Source organism: Sinocyclocheilus rhinocerous, unplaced genomic scaffold (genome assembly GCF_001515625.1).
Source record: "Sinocyclocheilus rhinocerous isolate Xijiao unplaced genomic scaffold, SAMN03320098_v1.1 scaffold1371, whole genome shotgun sequence".
Classification (NCBI taxonomy): domain Eukaryota; kingdom Metazoa; phylum Chordata; class Actinopteri; order Cypriniformes; family Cyprinidae; genus Sinocyclocheilus; species Sinocyclocheilus rhinocerous.
In genome coordinates, this window is record NW_015637531.1 from 2,774 (window position 1) to 17,689 (window position 14,916).

Here is a 14,916-nt window from a genome sequence, read left to right on the forward strand (position 1 = left end):
CCCTTATTGCTGATTGGCTACAAGTTTGTTTTGCGATTCGGCCCGAATCAGTTTTCTAACGTGTTTTTGAAAAATCACTTACTCTGCCTTTAATATGCATTATACAGAGGCAAGAGGAAAAGAAAAAATACCATCTAACTTTTTCTAAAGATAGTCAGTTCACCTCAGACATACATTCATATAAACTCCTACCCCTAAATGAATCGCGATTTGTTTGGCATCTCAACCGATTTGAATCGTCACATATTTTAATCGATTTTCAACCGACTTGCGGTTAATCGTTACATCCCTAAGTATAAATATTCAAAATAAACAAGTATTAATAAACAAAAATCACTCCTCATATCCAGGAAAACATTGTTATTTATGGCTCTAAAACTCATGTTTTTATCAGCCTTCAATTTTTGATTTTCAATGTTGTGCGGAAAACAAAATAACTGAGTCGTATGATTAATTTTAAGCTATACCTCTATGGGGCTTGAAACTTATGGACCTCATTTTTGTTAATTGAACGTTCTTCAAATATTATTTTTTTTGTATTCAAAAGAACAGTTTTGAAAAGCATGAGGATGAGTAAATGATGAACTATTCCTTGAAGTCTTACAAACCTTATGTGAACCGTGCAGCAAGGTCATGATTCATGAATGTAATAACTTGCACAGTTGTTCTTCAGTCTGTCCAAAAATACTAGTGACTTGACCTACAGAGGTCATGCTCTTGTCTCAGCATGTTGCTGGCATGTCTGGATTACAAAGGTGAGGGAACCACTGGCAGAGGCTTGTGTTTTCCATCAGTGCGATAAGTTGTTGGGTTCAGTAAGTGAAGCTGCTCAGGTAAAAGGAAATATAAATAATGTAATGTGAGGCAAAGCCTGCACTAATCCACCTCATCTGTAGTTAGAGATGCTGGCCGTTTCTGGAAATTCACCACTGATGTTTTGTCAGCTGTAGACTTGCTCCCCTGGCATCGGAATATAGAATTTCTATTTAAGCCATTTAGCGTGGACACGCTGGCACTGAGAGGAATGGGTGTGCAAAACACACACACACACACACACACACACACACACACACACACGCAGTACTCAGGTGTGCTGGAGTTGCCATGGTGCTACCGATGGTTAGGTCGACAAAGAGCTGGGCTAATTAACCCCTGTGGATGCAACTGCCTGCGGGTGGCGGTGGTTCTAGGTCATCCCTGCTGACTGGGAATTGCACCAAACACTCCAGCCCTCGTTTTACCTCTACTTTTGCTTCACTTATTCCAGCTATAGTCAAGTGTACTTGAGGAGTTTCCATATAAAAGGGCCACATTGTGATTTGGTGCAGCAATGGCGGTCTTGTGTTGAAAAGAGATCCAGCAGTGTGACATTGTTATCACAGTATCACAACTTCCCGCAGACATTTTAACAATATGTAACTTGCGTGCCAAAAATCTGCTGCATTTGTTTCTTATGCGTGGGAGGCCTGAGGGAGAAGCTGGATATTTCAATTGCATATTATCTGGGTTTTCGTTGAGGCTGTTTAATGTGTATTAATGAAGCGAAGGACGTGCCATGCAATGATAGCCATCTTTTCACCTAGTGAGACACTGTGACAGCACGTAATTATGATAAGAAAGGCCTCTGGTTGAAGGTGTAATATGTAGCTTGTGTACAGTATACATTTCCTGAAGAGCCCATGAAATGGTTTGACATTTGGGTGCACTGAAGTTGTGGCTGAAAGAAAAACACTTGGCTGAAAATCTGATTTTCAGCATGCAAGTGAAATGATCCAGGTTTAATTCTATTTCATGTAAACACCGAAAGATGGTGGTATATTGCCAAAAAGAGCTTGTGTTTAAGTTTGAGACTCACGTGCCCACTGTGCATGATATATGCAATGAGTGTGAATGTGCATCAGTCTCACTGAAGTCAAAGGGAAGCACATTGCGGTCAAAATTCAAACGCACTTGCAAATTCGGTTTATAATGTTTTGTCTAATTTTGCATGCACAGTGTGTGACGTAATTCAAATACTATAAATAAAAAATTGTACTGCATGTTTACATTTGCATTTTCATGGATATTCCTCTTGGATACTGGCTAATAAAGAGTGGTTTCAGTTCTTGAAGTTCAGATTACATACATGTTAGAGAGAGACTAACCTTTGTCTCATAATGTGCTAATATTATCCAAAATCAGTTTTAGAGATATTCCGAGACTGTGTTCTGTTTCCAAAATCAAGATCTCTGTTTGATTAATACAGTTGTTAATTTATTTTATACAACGGCTGTTTCTCGGTTCCAAAAACACAAAGAACGGACATACTTTCTTGTGGAGATGATTGAACTAGGAAGGAGAAGAGAAACAAAATGGACAATATAAAAATTATATTATTATAGTTATATATTATACTAAAATGACATGATACATTTGCTATTTTGTTACAGTTATTTATCAGATTATCATCAGAGTGAAGCCAAAAACATCTCATTATGGCTGCTGTCTTCTTGTGAAAATGATGTCATTTGGAGCCAGAGTCTGTGCAGCAGTGATTCATTTGGAGCTCGAGTCTGTGCAGTAGTGATCACGGTATCAAAGTCCCACCCAAACTCCTGCAGACCCAATCGCAACCTCACAATCATGACACCACTCCCTGGTTTTATAGCATAAAATAACCAACTAAAAGCAAACTTATTAGAAAAACAAACACTTGAACATACATTAGCGTGACTAGTAAACTATCTTTGGGAAAAATTTATTTGAAGTATAATTTGATTATTTAGTTTGGCTCAGATCCCATTCGTTTATATAGAGAGGGTGGGGTTTATGACCTATACTGCAGCCAGCCAGCAGATGGCGATGGAAATGTTTTGTCTTCACTTTTCAGTTCATGTACGGCACGCTTGGATTAAATATATCAGTCTATATTACTTATACATCCTCCAAAAGATTTTTTTTTTTTTTTAGGTCATCACTACAATGATTGTGGTTTGTTCTTCCTGTGGTGATGTATTTCCCATTAAAACAGTTTGGACTGGACATATCGAAGTGTTTATTTATTGATTTTTTTTTTTTTAATGTCCATTAGCTTTACTTGACAGCCTGGCAAAACCATTCTCGACAGCTTTACCCTGGACTTTCTCATTCTAGAGAATATTATTAGGTCAGCTTTCCCAAAATATAAACAATGTAAATTTTTATAAATATAAAATATCCTGGCTCTTCCAAGCTTTATAATGGCAGTGAATGGGTATTGAGATTTTGAAGTCCAAGAAAGTGCATCCATCCATCATAAAAAGTACTCGCCTTCTGAAGAGAATTGATGCGTTTGTGTAAAAAGAAAATCCATATTTAAAACTTTATAAACCATAATCTCTAGTTTCCGCTAACTGTCGTACACGAGAGAGTAGCGTTCCAGCGGATGACGTAGGCGTAGTTTAAGCTCCGGTGAGAATATGCTAATCTCACCTAGTTTTGTTTACAGCAAAGGAAAACCAGTCTCCTCTTGGCTTATATCGAAATCCTCCGACATTTTTTCTTTACAAATACTCGTTTTGTATTCTAATTCATGACCGGTGTTTTGTTTTGCTTTCTCCACTGCGTTTATGCACTCGTCACTTCTCTCTCATGTACACGCATACAACAGTTAGCAAAGCTAGAGATTATGGTTTATAAAGTTTTAAATATGGATATTTTTATGGATATATGTATATCTCAACAGCCATTCACTGCCATTATAAAGCTTGGAAGAGCCAGGACATTTTTTTTAACATAACTCCAAATGTATTTGTCTGAAAGAAGAAAGTCATATACACCTAGGATGGCTTGAGGGTGAGTAAAGCATGAGGTAATTTTCATTTTTGGGTGAACTATCCCTTTAGGTAAACTTGTAGGTCTACATGAACAGACATGGACTAAAACTAAAACTTTTAATAAGTATCAAAACCTATGGTGTGGAATTATTTATAGTCATATGCATATTCAGTACATTTATAGTATTGTTTTGCGTCTGTGGATGGTGTAGCTAAGTGGTTAAAGACTACCAAACCAAAAGGTTGCTGGTTTGAACCCTCCACGATTTAACCCAACATTGCGATTTTGAGTGAAAGTTGCAGAAACAACTGTCCCCCCTCTATTTTTTGTAGAGTTTCTCAGGAAGACATTAACAATACCTGTTAGTAGTAATATCTCATTGTGAGTAGAAGCTGTTCTTAAAGCTCTCAGTGGTATTAGCGTTATCATTCAAAAGTGGTGCTTAGGGAGTAGAGCCTCTCCCTCCAGGGCCTGCATTTTTTTGCACAGTATTGTAGGTATTTGCACTTGGATGCTTGATGAGTTCAGTGTTAATGTGCAGTATCCTGTTTCATGCTACTATTATTCCTATAGCAAATGAGGTGCCTTTGCCATGAGTTTATTGATATGTTTATTAGTCAGTAATAGGCTGCTGAGTTTGCAAAATGTTATTAGTCTGCATGTAACAACTCATGGAATGAGATGGAAGTATTAATTAGATATGCAGATGGTGTGTCTTACACAAAGCAACAGGCGAGGTGTTGCAAATCTAGGCCACTCTCTTATTACAAAGCTGTCTACACTGTATATGCACCAACAGTCTAGTTGTTTTGTATTGTATCACATTACACTGTACTCATGGTGTTAAACACCTTTGACAGTTTAATTTGAGTAAAATTACAGACATCAAAACTGAGTTTTGAGTGATGAATGGTATTATGTAGAAAACACATTTTGACGCAAAACCTCACTGACCATAGGCCTATGTCAGGAATTGTATAAATAGGAAAGACTGTGAAGTTGTCACAAGGCAACTATAAGGTTTAAAATCAGTTAAAAGAGACATCAAAAATGTGTATTGTTGTGGGTCCTCCAGGAAAATATATTTTTGAAATGAATTTTAAGCAGAACAACAACCTAAAGGTCATTAAATCTTACTGTGGAAGTGATGTGGCTAGTCTTGCAAGACCAGTTTTAGGCAAGCTACTCAAATAATTGTTTCAGGGAAAATAGCTAATTACACTACAAGATACATGTCTGCTATATTGCTACATTTAAGCTATTTTAATTTTATAAATGTGAAAGCAAAAAGGAAGCTGTTGTCAGGGTTCTGTCACTTCGGTCAAGTTTATTCATGGTTTCGTGACAGAGCCTGGACACTCCCATCATGTCGTGTTTTCTTGTCTGCGTGCTTTGTTTCATGTTGGAGCGTGGTGTTCGGATCCCGGCACTCATGTCTTGTTCAGACTCAGTTTCGGTTTGGTGTCGGGGTTCGGACACTCGCGCTCCATGTTCTGTTTTGTTGTGGGAGCGTGCGGTCTTGAGGTCGCTCGGGCCGTACGCTCTTCTGTCCTCGTGTTGTTGCTTTCATGTTATGTCTTGTGCTGTGTAGCACGCAGCTTGTGTTTTTCATTGGCTGCGTGCTTTCATGTTGTCATGTCTTGTGTGAACACATGGCTTATGAGTATTCTCATTAGCTGCAAGTTTGTGTCTTGTTTTGTTCAAGCACATGGCTTGTGATTGTTTTGCTGGCCATGTGCTTGTGTTTTTGTTTTGTGTGAGCACATGGCTTTTGTCTTTGTTTCCTGTGTTCCATGTGCTCTCATGTCAATTGTCTTGACCCCACCCATCTTGTTACCTGATGATTGGTTAATTTGCCCCACATGTGTTTCCTCGTTACCCTCCTCATTTGCTCCCTATTTATTCTCCTTGTGTTTGCAGTCCCGTACCAGTTCGTCATCATTCATCATCGAATGTATCCTGTCGTGCCGTGTCCTGTCCTGTTCCTGCCTTGCCAGTCGGTTTCCCCTACGGGGTAGTTTCTGTTTGTTTTGTTTTATTTTGTTATTAATAAAAGCCCTAATTCCTCCTGCAAATGAGTCCTCGCCTCATCCCTTCATCCCTGACCTTGACAGCTGTAGTTAGATTGAATAAGTGATTGTCATAAAATAAAATAAAAATAATAAAATAAAATAAAAAAAGCTGTGTATAATGAGCAGACAAAGTAAATGGTTAATTAGCCAGATACAATGATACTTTAATTCATGGTGGTTCGAAAAATATTATGGTAATTGACAAAAAACAACAACAACAAACAAAACGACATATTACTGATGGTAATTATATTCATGTGCCAAGTGCCATTTATACTCTCTGTGGAACATGTCCAAAAAAAAAAAAAAATCTTGGAATTATACTTTGAATTACACAATAAATTGATGCATTTTCTTTGACGCTTAGTTTTCAGTAGACTCTAGGAAAATATATGAGCAATATCACACGAGTAGACGTGAGATATGGCTGTATATTGGCGAGTGTGTAAATATATAAGAAAAACAACGTAGTGTCTTTAAAAACTCTTTTGTGCATAACTACTTACTTCTGCCACAGATTCAAATCTCAGTTTGACAGTTTAACAGCTGAGCTCAAGCCTCCGTTACTAATTCAAAAACGTCACTTTAGAGCTAGTAACGAAGGAACGTTGAGTTGCTTCATTAAAAGCTTGTATCACTATATTAAAAGCTCTCTGTATAATATGTAGAGAATTATGAGAGATAGATTGACTGAGCGAGTGTGATTACCTGCATCTGATACAGCATTCATTCTTCAGCTGAATCTCATATTCACAATAAAACATTAGTTTGAATGTCCGCTGAGGAAAGCCATATCTTTGTCCTACTGTCCTTTAATCGGTTAAGGGTGATTTCCGATGACAGCGCTGCTCACTGCATTTGTTACCTGCGTCTTACAAGCTGTTATTAAAAGTAAAAATAACTTCCTTTTCAGTCTCTTTCAATATTAAAGTCTTTACTGCTGACTCGTAAAACAGTCTCTTGTCACCACCTAAAGGCGGAACAATGTAACAAAAATCACTATCACGAACACACACACTGTTTCCCAATACTAAATACTAGGGCTGTGAATCTTTGGGTAGACAGCGAATCGATTCGATTCACGATTCATAGGTTTTCTATTCAATTCAAGAACGATTTTTGCCAATTTAGAACGATTCAGTTCGATTCGCTTCACAATTAAATTTGCTTCGATTAACGATTCGATTCTGCATTCTTTAAGTGCATTCACAGGATTATTTAAATGCTTCCCCTAAATTCTTTAAATGCTTAGTCAGGGGGCAAATTACACCGTTTCATCAGTTCATTCTGCTTTTTATTCAGATTAGCTGCAGATATAGCCTGCCACGTCTTAAGTTCTATGGGCGCGATATCACTTCTCTTTCAGTGCGAAAACTTCTTTATCTCATTTTCATAAAATAAAATGCTATAGTAGGCCTATTTAACTTTTCCTCTCCATCAGCGAATGATGATGCTGAAAGAAAACGTGCCCGATGTCTGTTTGCTATAGCAACAAACGCTACTTTAATGCATCTGATTATCAGATAAACCTCGCGCTCTTATTTCAAGGTTGTTGTTAATGCTGTGGTTATTTTAACAGCTTCCTTCGTACATTTGGTTGAAGGACATTGTTAAAACACATGAATCATTCAGTGGAACTGTGCGTATGCTTTAGACACTTACATTTTTGCTCCGTCCATGCAATAAATGCGCAGGCTTTGACTGCTCAGGTAATGTCGTCGGTATAACCGAGATCCATTGAAAAACTACAGAAAAGTAAAACTTCTTCACTTTAGCATTACTGGCCACGAGTACTAAGGAGAGATCACACATCAGCTGCTCAAAAAAATGTGTCAGTGAGACGAACGGAGATATTTTAAATCATTTAATCGCTATAGAAATCGCGACTCATTAGATTCTTAGCATTTTAAATCGATCATTGGCAGAAATCAACGATTCACGATTCAAAAATCCATGTTTCAAGATCGATGCATCGGCGATGCATGCTTCGTCAGGGTTTGTAATCGATGCATCGAGAAAACAAGTGAATCATTACACCCCTACTAAATACTACTATGAATATAAAATAGTATTTATTGAATAATAAACAACAACAGCAGCCATCATTTTCCAGAAGATCTGGCTGAGGTGAGGTTGCTCTCTGCGGTTTCATGAGTGCTGAACGGCCGCTGACGCCCTGGAGCTCACATCTCCGAAAACATCTAAGAAAATTTTCAAATAGACATTATCTTTATAAACAAACCGCATATTTGAAGTCTAAACAAGTACATTCTCGCCTAAAAAAAACTCTTAAAACTACATTCCGTGACACAAAAAGAATATTATTTTGAAATTTTAGTGGATTTGGGCATCCGCCATGACACTCGCTGTGAGAAATACGGGAAGCGGAGTGATACAAATGGTGAAAGGGCATTCCTGTAGCGATACCAGAATATCTCATGGTTCTCAACCAATCGGATTTGAGAACCAGAACGAACTGTTGTATAATTGACTTTATCCAGCATTTTTTGTACTTTGTTTTAATGCACATCTCCCCTGCTCCCCTGGTAATTGCACCACTGCATTTAAGGGTCGATATTGTTTACAATGTACTCATAGCAGGGCTCCAGACAAAAAAATCAATTTAGGAGCCATTGGCTCCTATAAGAAACAAAAATAGGTGCCAAATAATTTTTTAAAGTGCCATAGAATAAATGTTTTTTTTTTTAACACTTTAACATTTCAGTCATACCGTCATGTGTTTATGTCTCCCCTCGTTTTAACAGATTTCCTGGGAACAAAGGTTCACTTAAAGTGGGAACTAAACTTTTTCTAATTGTTTAAGCAACTTTATTAATTATATATGGTTTATAAACATTATTTTAAACATTATGCACTTTTTTTCAAATATAGTCGTGTTATTTTACTACGCTTTGAAAAACCGTGCATAATATTTGGCTCGATGCGCCCTCTTGTGGCCTCCGGAGAAAAGCCAAAAGCTTTTTTCCCCCTAACTGAAATTATGCCTTTTAAATTCGAATATAATTCTAATTTTGATTATATTTAAGTAGAAAATTCGAATTTAGTTTTTCAGTCATTTTGACAGCCCTAGTTGTGACTAATGCTGTCATTAGCTAATAAGAGGACCAAAACAGCCTTACTTCATCTTTAGGCAAGATACATACTTTACAAAAGTATGCAAACACATACACAAGCGCTTGCAGATGCAAAGCTGAATAATTTTTTTTTTTTCAAAACTCAAAAGAAAGTATTTTAAAACATGTTTCAGCTCTTTCATTTGAGTAAAATTACAGGAAAAAAAAATACTTATTTTACTTTTTCCCAAATTCAATTTTTTTTCATTTTCCATTATAGATTCCATTATAGAAAAAACAGCAATTTATTAAAAGTTTAACAAAAGTTAGTTTTTTAGGGCCCTATGAATTATGATTTTCAATCCAATGAAAATTAAACCCTTTCAATTTTTTTGGCAAAAAAAGTGCTGCACAACAGGTGTACTGTTAAAACATGGAAGAAAAATTGTGTGATTATTCCTTAAAAAATTATTTTTTTTATACTTTTATTAGTAGTAGTAGTAGTAGTATTACAATAAGACGTGCATTCTACTGTACATAAGTAATACATTTCTGTCACAATGTCTTCAAGTTTAACCAGACTTTTATTTTGATGAGTTGCCAGTTATATCATTACTTTATTACATCATTGTTTTCTGTTTATCAGAATAATCCATATCCAGTAATTCACATTCCAATTTTGTTTTTCAAAACGGAAGAATTAAATGGCTCAGGAAATCTCAAAAATACCTAGTTTCCCCTTAATAATAAAAAATGAGTATAATCGTTTTCAGTGACGTACAACCTGTATATATCTGTCAACATCTCGGAAAAAAAAGGATCTGCCCCCACTTTCAGAACTGCATTTCAGGGTTTCAGGCCCTGTTTGCTTTTTCTGACAGGTTTTGTAAAATTCCCTGCACTCTGCAATTTGGAGGTCCAAAACTCTCTTTCTCTCCTCTCCCCCTCCACTTTTCTGGCTGCCATCTTTGCTGACTGTGCGAGTATTTTCTCAGGAACAACAGTGACTCACTTTTGAGCGAGGGGGCGTGCGAGCTGTCTGGTGACGCAGGATGATGTCATCTCCCCTCTCGAGTCAGTCATCCAGTTGTACGTGTGTTTGAGAGCAAGCGCGTCTGTGTCATCATTCTGTGCTGAGGTTACATCTCTTGCTCGCTGCACTTTCATCTGTGATGTGACTGTCAGTATGATGACAGCGTGTCCCACTCGCCAGTCAGTCTCTCTGTCCGCCATCTGTCTGTCATACTGCAGCACTACACTCGACTCAGAGACAAGAACAGTGATCAAGGGAGACAAACTGTGACTATAAATTATACACACGCAGTGGCTGCCATCACTTTGGCACTGATGCCTGTCACATGGTATCCACTCCCTAAAATCTTAGGCAACGGATTGTAGACTAAAGCACAGCACATCTGTGCTAGTAGCTGCAACTATCAGTTTTCTGTAATAATCAATTATCTACAAATTATTTATTGGATTATTATATTTTTGTCCAAATAAATGTTGCACTACTTTTAAAAGGGCTCTTCTGCCTTGTCTGTATTGTAACTTTGCATACTATACTGTAAACAAATGTAATTTTAATGGTGAAAGACTGCGGTAATTTTTTTTTAGTTTTTTTCCCTTTCTCTCTATATGGTGCAAAACTGTAATAGATCTAATGGGACATTTCCTGTAGTTTTACAGTAAAATACTATTAAATGTACAGTTTTTGGAAATGAAAAAGAACAAGTCATCTTATAATTTACAGTGAAAACTGTAAGTTGAAGGGTATCAAAGTGGCATCAATATCAGCTGATGCACAGAATTTGGTTAGTGGAATCGGATCAGTAAATGAAAAAAGTGGTCTAGTACACAGCTACCAGAAGAAAGTTCAGACCCCTCAAATGTTTTAAGAAACACAAATTCTGAACTCATTGATGTAATATAAGGACACTTTGTGGATTTAATCTTGTTTTATTTCCCAACCTTGTTGAATAAATGTCACTACACAAATAACTTTGTCATTTAGTACAAGGTCATGTCTGTTTTATAATTTTTTTCTGTTTAGTATAATTGTTTTTTAAATTGAACTTGCTTCTGATAGGCAGAGCAGTCAAGAGTGCATTGCTCCATCTGTTATACAATGTGAATTTTACTTCACTTTCACTTCAATAGATATTCGTTTTGCTCTTGGTGTAAATAGACTATGCATCTGTGATTCTTTTTACTTTTTTTCATTGCGTTTGATGTGAAAGGGTCTTATAAGCTAGCAGGGAGACCAGAGGCTGTTCAGTTTGAAAGAAAGCATTTCAGTGACGTCAAGGCCATTATATGATTTGATCCAATTTGAGCCCTGTTGACTGTTCTTTTTTCAGCAATACAGACGCGGAGGTTGACATCTCTTCCTCCTCTGAAGAAAATCTCTGGTGCAGTCCAATTCCCTGCCTCTCTCACAAACATATTAAAGCAGTGCTTGCGTAACATACATCTTATTCCTTAACTCGATTTGTTGACCAGCTCAGCATTTCCGTTTCACCCCTGTGAATAACTGAATTCTGCTGGCATCATTCTTGTATGAACATGAGTGAACGAGTGATTTTTTATTTTTATTTTTGTAGAGCCTTATTTATTACACTGATCTTTGTTAGGAAACTGAATAGACTAACAGGTGGCGAGGTTTCTGTGTGTATTCAGACACTGTGGCTGTGGTTTGGTGCTGTTGACACACTTCATTTTCTTTTTCCCCTCCTTTCCTACTCTTTCTGTCTGAGGAAAACCAGTGAAATAGCGCATTGTTTGCTAGACGCACATCATGGTTTCACTTTAGAAAGGGATTGAGCCAAAGCAGATGAGAGAAATTGAGAAGTACGTGCACAGGAGGGGCGAGACATTAGAGGGCCGCCTTGAGTGCTTTGGTGACCCATGTAGAGGAATGAGTTTAGTCGCCCTTTGTGACCTAAAATACAGTATGCAATTGAATTATGCTGCAAATCGCATCTGGCTGTTCTTCCTCCCAGGAGACGAAGGTTAGATGCACACACAAACCCATGATTATTCTCCGTTCGGGCTCACAGAACCCTGCTGTTTCTCTGTTCTAAATGAGACCCTCTCTTCTTGCCCAAAAACATGTTTCTATTTAATTGACAAATAGTGATGGAACATCTTTTACTGTAGGCTTTAGGTCACTGCTACCACATCCAGGTTTAATGGGTGGTTGTGATGTGATGGTACTGGCTTATATCATTAATATTAATTAGGTTGTGCCTGTCCTGTGCAGATATGCTTCAGTTGAATGGTCTTCAGGATGTACCACACTAACTTGGCACTTAAGTTGGACCAAAAATCAAATATTGATTGACTATTTTCAGGGCTCGCAAAATCGCTAGCCCGACGTCCCGGGGCTATTGTGTTTTCCATTTGGGCTACCAAAATGTTTCACCACCCTGCCCGATGGGCTATCTTGAACAGTGATATAAAATTCCTTCCTTGATTTGCGTTGTTCACTAGCTTGTAGGGGTAAAACGGATCGTAGTTGATCGTTTGCACGTGTTTCTAAGTCTTGCCGATTTAAACATTCAAGTGTTTTTTTTAAAGATTTATTTTTGGTGTTTTATGCCTTTTATTTAGATAGGACTGTAGGTCGACAGGAAGCGAAGTGGGTGAGAGAGAGAGGGGGGTGGGATCGGGAAAGGTCCACGAGCTGGGACTCGAACTTGGGACGCCCGAAGCACAAAGGCGCTACATGTCGGCGCGCTGCCCACGAGGCCATCGGCGCCGACAACATTCAAGTGTTTTAAACCATTCACGCGCATTCTGCATCTGAATGAACACATACACACAAAATTATCTCAAAATAACTGTCTCGGCAAGTATTCTCGTAAACACAGTCGGTTATGTCTTAAGTGAACGTAAACAGTGGCGAAGTGCATCATCATATTGGATCCGTGCATTCGGTCTTAAAGGGGCAGCAGCTTATAAATACTTGCTGTTCCATAAGCGCCACCTGCTGTCAGAGAGTGACATTTGCATCTCATTCACAAAGCTAAAGTCAGACCATTCTGTTTTTGCTTCAAATTTCAAAATTATACAATCTAATTGCAATCTAAATAACATGTATTTAGCATCTTTGTTTGGATCATGATTAAAATGCAGTGGTTGCCTCTGATTTTAAATGGAAAAAGCACAGCCAAAGCATTAGTTTGTTTATATGAAGAGATTTATTTTATTTGTATTATTTAATTATTTGAGCTGCAGCACGGTGGCCAAGACCATACAGCAGTTTAACAGGACAGGTTCCACTCAGAACAGGCCTCGCCATGGTCGACCAAAGAAGTTGAGTGAAAAAAAAATTATCACAGTTTCAACAAAAATCTTAAGTAAAACAATAGTTTTCAACTGTGATAAGAAATGTTAATTGAGAACCAAATCAGCAAATTAGAATGATTTCTGAAGGATCATGAAAAGAATCTCTCAAATTTACATCTTAAAAATTGTTTTTTTTTTATCTGAATGCAGATGACCAAACAAGTAATGCTGCACTCCACAGTCAAGACAGTGTGACACTGCAACAAGAAATGTTATTTATTTATTTAAATTATTATTTATTTTGCATAATAACCTCCATGATAACATGTGGAATACAGAAAAAAAAAGATATCAGGAACTTCAGATTAGCAGATTCACGAGTTTCCCAAAGTTGGTACTGTGAGGAAAATAATTAATGTACCTTTTTGTGTCATTGTTTTGAAGCAGGTTGGACATGTTTCCCCTGACTTCCACTTTTCACTCTGATAAGGTGGTGGTTAAAACTAGGGATGTAACGGTATGAAAATTTCTTATCACGATTATAGTGACCAAAATTATCACGGTTATCAGTATTATCATGGTATTGTTAAAATGTGCTGGAGATGTTAAAAAAGTACCGACATATAAGTTTATAAGTTTTATATTTAAAAATGAACAAACTACAAATGAAATGACTTTTTGTTTGCATAATCACTAAAACAATAACATTACCAATGATGTTCGGATTTTAAATGACAACTTGACTGACAACAGTTTAATAGCATGTTGAAATATATGTAAATGTTCAAATAAAGCTTTGAAAAAGTTTCATTATAAGGTAAACATCACATTTCAGCCTTTAAATAAAGAAAATATATGTCAAAATAATTGATTAATAAATGATTATATGCATTTTATCTGCTCCATAAATAATTCTAGATAACTTACCTGAATTGTTTAAATGTGTAGAATCCACATAAGCTTGTTTTTCATCAACCGGTCAAAATTGACAGCAGGGCATGCAAATTCAGTCAGTTTTTGGCCAGACAGAAACTGCACACAAACGAAACTACTCTGCGTGCTGTGCGCACGTGAGACTGTTATACTTAAAACTGTGCTTTATGCTGGACAGTATTTACTTATCGCGAGTTGTTCAAATCGCGGTAATCTAATACGGTTTTAATGATAATTAAAAGATGAAACGGTAATACTAACCGTGGGGAATTTTATCATGATTTATCGTCAAACCGGTAATCGTCACATCCCTAGTTAAAACTTTAAAGTGCTCTCTGAGGTAGATGAAGGTCTTTTCCAAAACTCATCTTCATTTCATAATGTATCTACAACAACCAAATACAGTGTGTTAAACAAATAAAGTGCATAATATACAAAAGTGCATAATATACAATAAATTCTGCAAAACAAATAATATTTTTCTATACTATAACTGCAAACACCAAATAGAGTTATCCACAGAAGAAATAGAAACATCGCCATCAGCTTCTCTCTTTGTTCTTGGTTTCTCTTGAATTCATGTTAATAAGTGCAGTCTGACTATGATTTGACTGAAACATTGTTTCCTATACGTTTCCTTGGTCCAATACAACACAGTACAAAGAAAATATTAGGCTTTTGCCAGCATTATTGATCAATCCACAACAGTTTTTATCAAGATATTAGTCAAGCGATCACAATGCCAGAGTGGC